Genomic DNA, 11,691 nt, shown 5'->3' on the forward strand with positions numbered 1-11,691 from the left:
CTTTCAAAATATTAATTGAATGCTTATTATGTGCCAGGCACTGTGCTAGGCTAGGGATATAGCTGTGAATAGGACACCCTTCTCATAGAGCTTACATTCTAGAAAGGGAGGCAAACTAATGAAAGACTGTGGAATATACTATGAGGCCAACACAAATGGGCACAGTAATTGAGACTAATAGGGGGACTTGCTTGGGATGGAATGGTTCTGACAGGAGACTAAGCTGAGACCTCATGGTGAAAAAAGACTGACCAGCAAAGAGCCAGGCAGAGAGAACAGCATGCAGCAAGACCCTGAGTCAGAGAACTTGGTACACTGTAGACCCAGCAGAGACGCATGAAATAGAGGCAGATGGTGGCAGCACCCAGTCATCCAAGGCTTGTTCTAGGTGCAAAGGGAAGACATTGAAGGGTAAGCCTGAGGTAACATGCTTGGATATTAAGAGTTCATTTTGGCAGCTGTATTGAAAATGGGTTGGAGAAGGAGGCAAAGAACTAGAAAATCAGTTAAGCTTTGGCATTTACCTAGGCCAGAGATGATGATGCCTGTGATTGGTTGATGGTGGGAGAGAGGGAACAAAGTGAGTATGGACTCAACATTTAGGAAAGACAATCCGAGGGACGTCTAGGAGTAGGATTCTAGAGTAAGTACCAGGTTTTTGACTTGAGCAAATGGGTGGTTGGGGTGCCATGTAATGAGTAAGCTAAGGATGGGGGGGCAGGTTCTCTTGGGACATATTAAGACATGCTTTGGTGTACATTTAAGATGTTATGCAGACTGTTGGGTACTAGCCTGGACTGGAATAGGAATTTGAAAGATGTAATGTAGATGGCTCTTAAATGTGTGAGATCACCCAGGAAGAGAATCCAGAGTAAAGAGGGCTCAAGACAGCTTGATGAGCTCCCAACATTTAGAGACCAAGTAGAGCGGGAACCAACAAAAGAGACATAATGGAAGCCAGAGGGGAAGGAGGAAAACCAAGAGGGTTTTATCCCAAAAGCAAAAAAAAAACATTTCAAAAAGGAAGGTGTGTCAACTATCAAATGCTGTTTTGATACTAAGAAAGATGGCAGGAAAACAAAATGGAGAGTGATTGTGACAAAATTCTTATGGAAGGATAGGGATGGAAGCCATGTTGGTGAGAACTGAAGAGTGAGTGATCAGAAATGACCCAGAAATCACACTTTTCATATCCATCCTAAACGAAGTATCATTTGGAAAGAAAAAGTCCAAGGTTGATTGTTGCAGCATTGTTCATAGCACAAAATTGGATCTCCATCAATAGAGAAATAGTTGAATCCAATATGATAAATCCTTTCTAGGTAATACAGAATGTGAAATAAAATTCATATTTATGGCAAGACAAGAAAAATCTAAACATAAAAGTTCTCTGCCCTTCGCCCTCCCCTCTCCCCTCACTGTGCATTGTGTAACCACATGATGCGTTGACTAAACCTCCCCCATCAGCAGGAATACCTGCTCAACCGTAAACAGCAACATTCACCTAGCATCAATAAGACAACTTCTTAAAAGATAATATTCCTTCTTGATCTTGTAAAGGGTCACATGACCTACCACAATGGCACTTAAATCTGGATTATGTAAACTCATTAATGCACCATTTAATGTACAGCCCTCTGTCTCAAAAAATATATGTAAACTGTCTTGACTTCTAACGGGTGGAAGAGTTCTCAGAGCTTTCTGAGATGCTCTTCCCGGGTTATAATTCTCAAATTTAGCAGGAATAAAATTTTCCAATTGTTTCTTAAATTGATTAATTTTTCATCAACAAGAATAAAGAGTTGATACTGAAATAGGAAAATTTCAAAGTCACTGAGTGAAAAAAATTACAGAATGTGAACAATACAGAACAGTACAATTTTATTTGTGTAAAACACAAGACATGCTAGAAACCTCAGTAGGTAAATCTGCGTGTAAATTAACATAAGATCTTGACGGAAACATTTCTAACTAATCAGAGCAGTGACTTCTGGAGAGGAGGGTAGGTAGAGATTGATGAGTTTTAGTTTTATCCATAAATGTTTGGATTTTTCATAACAAGAATGTACTCATGCATTACTTACAAGTTAAAAAATTCAATAGATTGTAAGGACGGGGAAGCAGGGTCTGTAAAACTTGCACAAAAATTTCTCTAAAGTACAGCTGAGAGATACAGTTAATAGACATTTTCTGTATAAGACAGTGGGTTTGCTAGCATGCAAATGGAAATGATACAGAAATAGAGATCAATTTTGTGGGAAAAAGGATTCCTGAAAAGAAATTCTTTGTGTAGTCAAGAAAGAATGGGGGTTGGGGGGGAGCTTTCAGGAGACAAGATGGAGGAGTAGGAGGACCTTGAGCTCACCTCCTCTCATGAGCACACCAAAATCACAACTGCTGAACAACCATTGATTAAAAAGACTGGAATCTACCCAAAAAAGATATTCTACATCCGAAGACATAAAGAAACCATGAGACAGTAGGAGGGGCGCACTTGCAATATAATCAAATCCCATACCACCTGGGTGGGCAACCCATGAACTGGAGAATAATTATATCACAGAAGTTCTCCCACAGAAGTGAGAGCTCTGAGTCCCATGCCAGGCTCCCCAGCCTAGGGGTCTGGCAGCAGGAGAAGGAGCCCCTAGAGCATTTGACTTTGAAGGCCAGTGGGGCTTAAGTGCAGGAGCTCCACAGGACTGGGGGAAACAGAGATTCCACTCTTAGAGGGTGCACACAGTCTCGCACACACCGGGTCCCGGGTCAAAAGCAGTACTTCCATATGAGCCTGGGCCAGACGTACTTGCTGGTCTTGGAGGGTCTCCTGGGGAGGCAGGGGGCAGCTGTGGCTTCCCTGGGGTCATAAAGGCTGGTGGCAGACATAGCAGGGACCTATGTGAACTCTGGCTGGAGGCACATTTCAGGTCCCTGGCACCGAGACTTGGCCCCACCTAACAGCCTGTAAACTCCAGTGCTGGGACGCCTCAAGCCAAACAACCAACTGGGCAGGAACACAGCCCCAGCCATCAGCAGACAGGCTGCCTAAAGACTTCCTAATCTCACAGCCACCTCTAGACATGCCCCTTGACACAGTCCTGCCCACCAGAGGGTCAAAACCCAGATCTACCCATCAGGGGGCAGGCACCAGAAGCAAGGAAACTACTATCCAGTAGCCTGCAGAACTGAGTCTGCCAACACAGATCAGAACCTACCCTGGGACCAACTGGTCCCTGCCCCTTGGGTGACCAGAGGGGATTGTACTGCTGGGACACATAGGACATCCCCTATGGAGGGCCACTTCTCCAAGGTTGAGAAATGTAACTAAGCTACTACATACATAAGAATCCAAATAGAGGGGCTTCCCTGGTGGTGCGGTGGTTAGGAATCCGCCTGCCAATGCAGGGGACACGGGTTCGAGCCCTGGTCCAGGAAGATCCCACATGCCGCAGAGCAACTGAGCCCGTGTGCCACAACTGCTGAAGCCCGCGTGCCTGGAGCCTGTGCTCCCCAACGGGAGAAGCCTCCACAATGAGAGGCCCATGCACCACAACGAAGAGTAACCCTTGCTCGACGCAACTGGAGAAAGCCTGAGTGCAGCAACAAAGACCCAATGCAGCTATAAATAAATAAATAAATTTATAAATAATAATAATAATAATAAAAAGAATCCAAATAGAAATTTATACAAAATGAGAGAGCAAAGGAATACGTTCTAGATGAAAGAACAAGATAAAACCCCAGAAGAACAACTAAGTGAAGTGGAGATAGCCAATCATCCTGAGAAAGAGTTCAGAGTAATGATTGTAAAGATGATCCAAAAACTTGGGAAAAGAATGGATGCAGAGAGCGAGAAGTAGCAAGAAGTTTTTAGCAAAGAGTTAGAAAATGTAAAGAACCACCAGAGTTGAAAATACAATAACTGAAATAAAAAATACACTAGAAGGAATCAACAGCAGAGTAACTGAGGCAGAACAAATCAGTGAGCTGGAAGAGAATGCTGGAAATCAATATCACAGAACAGAATAAAGAAAAAAGAATGAAAAGAAATAAGAACAGTTTAAGAGACTTATGGGACAATGTCAGATGCACAAACATTCATGTTATAGGGGTCCCAGAAGGAGAAGAGGGAGAGAAAGGGCCTGAGAAAATATTTAAAGAGATAACAGCTAAAAACTGCCCTAACACAGGAAAGGAAACGGTCACTTCCACTCAAGTCCAGGAAGCACAGAGAGTCCCATACAGGATAAACCCAAGGAGGAACATGCCAAGATACATACTAATCAAATTGACAAAAATTAAAGACAAAGGAAATACTAAAAGCAACAAAGGAAAAGCAATAACATACAAGGGAATCCCCATAAGAATATCAGCTGATTTTTCAGCAGAAACTCTGCAGGCCAGAAGGGAGTGGCATGATATATTTAAAGTAATAAAAGGGAAAAACCTACAACCAAGAATATTCTACCCAGCAAGGCTCTCATTCAGATTTGACAGAAAATAAAAAGCTTTACAGACAAGCAAAAGCAAAAAGCATTCGGCACCACCAAACCAGCTCTCACAACAAATGCTAAAGGAACTTCTCTAAGTGGAAAAGAAAAGGCCACAACTAGAAACGAAATTACAAAATGGGAAAGCTCACCAGTAAAGGCAAACGTACAGTAAAGGTAGGAAATCATCCACACACAAATATGATATCAAAACCAGTAATCATGAGAGGAGGAGAGTACAAGTGCAGGATATTTGAAATGCATTTCAAATTAAGACATTCGCAACTTAAAACAATCATGTATTATATATAGACTGCTATTTCAAAACCTCATGGTAACTGCAAACAAAAAGTCTATAATAGACATACACATGAAAAAGAAAAAGGAATCCAAACAACACTAAAAATAGTCATCAAATCACAAAAGAACAAAAGAGAAAAGGAAGAAAGAAGATGTACAAAAACAAATGCAAAACAATTAACAAAATGGCAGTAAGAACATACATATCGATAATTACCTTAAATGTAAATGGATTAAATGCTCCAACCAAAATACACAGACTGGCTGAATGGATACAAAACAAGACCAGTATATATCAATATGTTGTCTACAAGAGACCCACTTCAGATCTAGAGACACATACAGACTGAAAGTGAGGAGATGGAAAAAGATATTCTAAGCAAAGGGAAATCAAAAGAAAGCTGGAGTAGCAATACTCATATCCAAAAAAATAGACTTTAAAATGAAGAGTGTTACAAGAGACAAGGACACTACATAATGATCAAGGGATCAATCCAAGAAGAAGATATAACAATTGTAAATATATATGCACCCAACACAGGAGCACCTCAATATATAAGGCAAATGTTAACAGACATAAAAGGAGAAATTGAGTCACATAATAATAGTGGGGGACATTAACACCCATTTATAACAATGGAAAGATCATCCAGACAGAAAATCAATAAGGAAACACAGGCTTTAAATGACAAATTAGACCAGATGGACTTAATTGACATTTATACCTTCCATCCGAAAGCAGAACACACATTCTTTTCAATTGCACATGGAACATTCTCCAGGATAGATCACATGCTGGGCGACAAAGTACGCCTCAGTAAATTTAAGAAAATTGAAATCAGATCAAGCATCTTTTCTGACCACAAAGCTATGAGCTTAGAAATCAACTAGAAGAGAAAAACTGCAAAAAACAAAAACATGGAGGCTAAACAACATGTTATGAAACAACCAATGGATCACTGAAGAAATCAAAAGAGGAAATCAAAAAATACCTAGAGACAAATGAAAATGAAAACATGATGATCCAAAACCTATGGGACACGGCGAAAGCAGTTCTAAGAGGGAAGTTTATAGTGGTACAAGCTTACCTCAGGAAGCAATAAAAATCTCAAACAACCTAACCTTACACCTAAAGCAACTAGAGAAAAAAGAACAAACAAAACCCAAAGTTAGCAGCAGGAAAAAAATCCTAAAGATAAGAGCAGAAATAAATGGCATAGAGACCAAGAAAACAATAGAAAAGATCAATGAAACTAAAAGCTGCTTCTTTGAAAAGATAAAATTGATAAAACTTTAGCCAGACTCATCAAGAAAAAAAGGGAGAGGGCTTAAATAAATAAAATTAGAAATGAAGAAGTTACAACTGACACAACAGAAATAAAAGGACCGTAAGAGACTACTACAAGCGACTATATGCCAGTAAAATGGACAACCTAGAAGAAATGGACAAATTCTTAGAAAGGTACAATCTTCCAAGACTGAACCAGGAAGAAATAGAAACTATGAACAGACTAATTACAAGTTCTGAAATTGAATCTGTGATTTTAAAACTCCCAAACAAAAGTCCAGGACCAGATGGCTTCACAGGCAAATTCTAACATTTAGAGAGGAGTTATTCCAAAAAAATTGCAGAGGAAGAAACACTTCTGAACTCATTCTATGAGGCCACCATAACCATACCAAAGCCAGACAAAGATACCACACACACACACACACACACAAAAGAAAATTACAGGCCAATATCACTGATGAACATGGATGTAAAAATCCTCAACAAAATGCTAGCAAACTGAATCCAACAATACATTAAAAGGATGTTACACCATGATCGAGTGGGATTTATCCCAGGGATGCAAGGATTTTTCAATATCCCCAAATCAATCAGTGTGATACACCACATTAACAAACTGAAAAATAAAAACTGTATGCTCCTCTCAACAGATGCAGAAAAAGCATTTGACAAAATTCAACACCCATTTATGATAAAAGCTCTCCAGAAAGTGGGCATAGAGGGAACTTACCCCAACCTAATAAAGGCCATATATGACAAACCCACAACTAACATCATACTCAGTGGTGAAAAGCTGAAAGCGTTTCCTCTAAGATCAAGACAAGGATGTCCACTCTTGCCACTTTTATTCAAAATAGTTTTGGAGTCCTAGCCACGGCAATCATAGAAGAAAAAGAAATAAAAGTCATCCAAATTAGAAAAGTAATAGTAAAACTGTCACTGTTTGCATATGACATGATACTACACATAGAAAATCCTAAAAATGCCACCAGAAAACTACTAATGTTCATCAATGAATTTGGTAAAGTTGCAGGTTACAAAATTATTATAGAGAAATCTGTTGCATTTCTATACACTAACAACAAAAGATCAGAAAGAGAAATTAAGGAAGCAATCCCATTTGCCATAGCATCAAAAAGAATAGAATACCTAGGAATAAACCTATGCAAGGAAGCAAAAGACTTTTCTCAGTAAACTATAAGACACTGATGAAAGAAACTGAAAACCACACAAACAGATGGAAAGATAAACCGTGTTCTTGGATTGGATGAATCAATATAGTCAAAAATGACGATATTACCCAAGGCAATCTACAGATTCAATGCAATCCCCATCAAATTACCAATGGCATTTTTCACAGAAATGAACAAAAAAAATTTTTATTTGTATGGAAACACAAATAGCCAAAAGCAATCTTGAGAAAGAAAAATGGAGCTGGAGGAATCAGGCTCCCTGACTTCAGACTATACTACAAGGCTACAGACATCAAAACAGTATGATACTGGTGCAAAAACAGAAATATAGACCAATGGAACAGGATAGAAAGCCCAGAAATAAACCCACACACTTATGGTCAATTAATCTATGACAAAGGAGGCATCTATACAATGGAGGAAAGACAGTCCCTTGAATAAATTGTGCTGGGAAAATTGGACAGCTACATGTAAAAACATGAAATTGGAACTCTTTAACACCACACACAAATATAAACTCAAAATGGATTAAAGACCTAAATATAAGATGGCTACTATAAAACTCTTAGAGGAAAACATAGGCAGAACACTCTCTGATATAAATCGCAGTAATATCTTTTTTGATCCATCTCCCAGAGTAATGGAAATAAAAGCAAAAATAAACAAATGGGACCTAATTAAACTCAAAAGATTTGCCCAGCAAAGGAAACCATAAACAAAATGAAAAGACAACCTACAGAATGGGAGAAAATACTTGCAAATAATGCAACTGACAAAGGATTAGTCTCCAAAATTTACAAACAGCTCATGCAGCTCAATTTCAAAAAAACAAAAACAAACAAACAACCCAATCAAAAAAATGGGCAGAAGACCTAAATAGACATTTCTCCAAAGAAGACATACAGATGGCCAAGAGGCACATGAAGATATTCAACATCTCCAAGACATGGAAGAAACCTAAATGTCCATTGAAAGATGAATGGATAAAAAGATGTGGTACGTATACACAATGGAATATTATTCAGCCATTAAAAATATGAAATAATGCCATTTGCAGCAACATGGATGGACCTAGAGATTATCATACTAAGTGAAGGCAGACAGGGAAAGACAAATATCATATCACTCATATGTGGAATCTAATTTTTTAAAATGATATAAATGAACTTATTTACAAAACAGAAACAGACTCACACATTTTGAGAACAAACTTATCATTACTAAAGGGGAAATGTGGGGGTTGGGGAGGGATAAATTAGGAGCTTGGGATTAACATATACACACTACTATATATAAAATAGATAACCAGCAAGGACCTACTGCATAGCACAGGGAACTCAACTCAATGTTCTGTAATAACCTTTACGGAAAAAGAATCTGAAAAAGAATGAATATATGTATAACTGAATCACTTTTCTGTACACCTGAAACTAACACAACATTGTAAACCAACTGTACTCCAATAAAATTTTTAAAAAAGAAAGTCATGAGGACCTAAATATATGAAGCAAATATAATATATATTTCGGAGAAATAGACAGTAATGCAATAATAGTAGAGAACTTTAATGCCCCCTTATGTCAATGGGTAGAACAGACAGAAAATAAGGAAACGTTGACCTTTAACAACATGTTAGACCAGATAGACCTGACATATAGTAACATTCTATCCACAACAGAATACACATTCTTTTTTTTTTTTTTTTTTTTTTTTGTGGTACGCGGGCCTCTCACTGTTGTGGCCTCTCCCATTGCAGAGCACAGGCTCTGGACGCACAGGCTCAGCAGCCATGGCTCATGGGCCCAGCTGCTCCACGGCATGTGGGATCTTCCTGGACTGGGGCACGAACCTGTGTCCCCTGCATCGGCAGGCAGACTCTCAACCACTGCGCCACCAGGGAAGCCCAGAATACACATTCTTAAAGGGCACATGGAACATTCACCAGGATAGATAACGTGCTAGGCCACAAACCAAACCTTGTTAAGTTTAAGACTGAAATTATATCAAGCATCTTTTCTGACCACAATGGCATGAATCCAGAAATCAATTACCAGAAGAAAACTGGAAAATTTACAAATACATAGAGATTAAATGACATGCTACTGAACACCAATGGAACAAAGAAAGAGAAATCAAAAACTATCATGAGACAAATGAAAATGGAAATACAACATACCAAAACTCATAGGATGCAGCAAAAGCAGTTCTAAGATGGAAGTTCATAGTGATAAGTACCTACCTCAAGAAACAAGAAAAATTGTAAATAACTACACCTCAAATAAAGAATAAGTGAAGCCCAGCACTAGTAGAGGGAAGGAAATAAAGAGCATAAATAAATGAAATAGAGACTGAAATGAAAAAAAGACAATAAGAAAAAAAAAAGGAAACCAAGAGCTGGTTCTTTGAAAAGATAAACTGACAAAACTTTAGGTAGACTCACCAAGAAAAAGAGAACTCAAAATCAGAAATGAAAGAAGGGACATAACAACTGATGCCACAGAAATATAGAGGATCATAAGAGACTACTTTGAACAATTATACATAAATTGGACAACCTAAGGGAAATGGATAAATTCTCAGAAACAAAAAACTTTCCAAGACTGAATCATGAAGAAATAGAAAATCTGAACAGACCAATTACTGATAAGGAGATTGAATTATAAATCAAAAACCTCTAACAAGAGTCCAGGACCAGATGGCTTCCCTAGTGAAATCTATGAAACATTTGAAAAAGAATTAATACCAATCTTTATCAAACTCTTCCAAAAAAGTAGATGAAAACTAATTTTACCATGATTAGGCCAGCATTACCCTGATACCAAAACCAGAAAAAGACACTACAAGAAAATTACAGACCAACATCCCTGATGAACACAGATGCAAAAATCCTTAGCGAAATATTTGCAAACCAAATTCAACAGTGCATAAAAGGATTATACACCATGATCAAGTGGGATTTATTCCAGCGATGCAAGAATGGTTCAACATCTGCAAAATCAATGTGATATACCACATTAACAAAATGAAGGATAAAAACATATGATCATCAATAGACGCAGAAAAAGCATTTGACAATATTCAAGATCCATTTATGATAAAAAATTTCCAAAAAGTGGGTGCAAAGGGAACGTACCTCAATATAATAAAGGCCATATATGACAAGCCGACAGCTATCATTATACTCAGTAGTGAAAAGCTGATCAGGAACAAAACACGATGCCCACTCTCACCACTTTTATTTAACAGAGTACTGGAAGACCTAGCCAGAGCAATTAGGAAAAAAAAAAAAAAAAAAAAAGTAAAGGGCATCCAAATTGGAAAGGAAGAGGTAAAACTGTCACTATTTGCAGATGACATATTATATATAGAAAACCCTAAAGATTCAACTAAAAAAAACTGTTATAATAAGTGAATTTAGTAAATTTACAGGCTACTAAAACATATAGATCTGTTGCATTTCTGCACACTAAAAAACTATAAGAGAAATTAACAATCCCATTTACATCAAATAGAATGGAATATATAGAAATAAATTTAACCAAGGAAGTAAAAGACCTTACACTGAGAACTATAAGACACTGATGAAGAAAACTGAAGGCACAAATCAATGAAAAGATATTCTGTGCTAGTGGACTGGAAGAATATTGTTAAATGGAATATTGTACATTTTAACACTACCCAAAGCAATCTACAGATTCAAAGCAATCCCTATCAAAATTCCAATGGCATTTTTCACAGAAATAGAACAGACAATTCTAAAATTTATATGGAAGTACAAAAGACCCCAAAGAGCCAAAACAATCTTGAGAAAGAAGAACAAATCTGGAGGCATCACACTCCCTGATTTCAAACTGTATTACAAAATTATATTAATCAAAACAGTACAGTATTGGTATAAAAATAGACATATAGGGCTTCCCTGGTGGCGCAGTGGTTAAGAATGCTCCTGCCAATGCAGGGGACACGGGTTTGAGCCCTGGTCCAGGAAGATCCCACATGCCGCGGAGCAACTAAGCCCGTGTGCCACAACTACTGAGCCCACGAGCCACAACTACTGAAGCCCACACACCTGGAGCCTGTGCTCCACAACAAGAGAAGCCACCGCAATGAGAATCCTGCGCACTGCAACAAAGAGTAGCCCGCGATTGCCACAACAAGAGAAAGCCCGTGTGCAGCAACGAAGACCCAATGCAGCCAAATTAATTAATTAATTTAAAAAAATCGACATATAGATCAACAGACCATAATAGAAAACCCAGAAATAAACCCATGCATAAAGATGCATGCAAATTTAAACCAGATTGTGGGTTTGGGAATAGGAGGGTGGAACTTCCATCAGATAGTTTCTATTTTCTAAGATGGAAATGGGATGAGAGCAAGTAGGCAATTTTAAGGAAAATGTATGAATTAGTAGTCTTCA

This window comes from Physeter macrocephalus, chromosome 9 (assembly GCF_002837175.3).
Source record: "Physeter macrocephalus isolate SW-GA chromosome 9, ASM283717v5, whole genome shotgun sequence".
Classification (NCBI taxonomy): Eukaryota; Metazoa; Chordata; class Mammalia; order Artiodactyla; family Physeteridae; genus Physeter; species Physeter macrocephalus.